The sequence below is a fragment of the Octopus bimaculoides genome, chromosome 20 (assembly GCF_001194135.2).
Source record: "Octopus bimaculoides isolate UCB-OBI-ISO-001 chromosome 20, ASM119413v2, whole genome shotgun sequence".
Classification (NCBI taxonomy): Eukaryota; Metazoa; Mollusca; class Cephalopoda; order Octopoda; family Octopodidae; genus Octopus; species Octopus bimaculoides.
Genome location: NC_069000.1, coordinates 14,270,623 through 14,271,817, shown reverse-complemented (window position 1 = coordinate 14,271,817; position 1,195 = coordinate 14,270,623). Strand labels below are relative to the sequence as shown.

At 27.4% G+C, this 1,195-nt stretch overlaps 1 protein-coding gene across 1 annotated transcript in view; it reads right to left on the bottom strand.

Annotated features, from left to right (window-relative positions):
- Window positions 1–1,195, bottom strand: part of LOC106883430 (vang-like protein 2-B) — a 47,861-nt gene that overhangs the window by 45,490 nt on the left and 1,176 nt on the right. The window lies entirely within an intron of this gene.

Sequence of the window (1,195 nt, the reverse complement as noted above, 5' to 3'; positions counted from 1 at the left end):
ATAGATAGATAGATAGATAGATAGAGGGATTAATATGTAAAACTTGTTCGCTGAAGGTTGCAAAATTTAAAAATATTTTGGCTAATAATTATTGTACTTCAGTAAAATAAGGTTAATATTTTAGGTTCATAAAAGGTTAATGTATTACATGACTATTAAAAAAATATATAGAAATCACTCAAAGATTAATTAATAATTAACCTACAACAAAGACGTTTCAAATTATCAGATACAACGATTATTTATAACGATAATCTAAGATAAAGAAAAGAAAAAAAGCACCAGAGACTACTTCAGGTTTTCAAGTAGAATGATTAGGTACCCGAGTTTTTGGAGCATTGTTTATTAGAAAAGCAAGTGTTTTCATGAAGCGATCAATTAAAATTGAATACAACATTAATTAACCACAATGAAAAGCGATTTATTAGGAAAAGTAGGGTGAGAACCTTTTGAAAAACAGGTTTATTGTTCAATTTGAATGTGTTATATCTAGATAATAATATATGCATCGAATTATGTTGTTAGGGAGACATGTAATTATGTGACAGCAGAATCTTGATACATATAAATAACTTGTTTAATTTCATATAACCTTATTAAATAAACAATGAAGGCTTTTTAAGGGACGGGAAATGAGGTGAGGGGCTTAGTGTGACATGATGCTATCTCTTGAATGAAAACATTTCTGCAGAATGATACAACAGGCGAGGAATATTTAAAAAATCGGTTGATTTTATTATATTTATATATATATATATATACATATATATAGTTTTATGTGACAGTGGATTTTCATCGATGAAGTTCATGAACCTTGGTTCTTTTCCCTAAAACTATATATTTATGTATATTTTACTCTGTAAAGCTTAATTTAATTTAAATTTTTTATAAATTGATTTTAATTGAGCTTTTACCTGTAATATTGGATTTTGTCCCTAATACTATCATATATACATATATATACACATCATCTTTTTTTCTTCAAATAAAAACGGTTATATATCGGACACTAAATTACATAAAAATTCACAAATACCTAGAGTGTGTATGTAAGAACTGAGATATCACTGCTATATATTACGATTAAACGACTCTACATTATGTATTGAATACATTTTCCTTGTTTTGTATGCAGAAATATACATGTGTAGCTACTATAATATATCTGTTTACCCCCCCCCCCCACACACACACA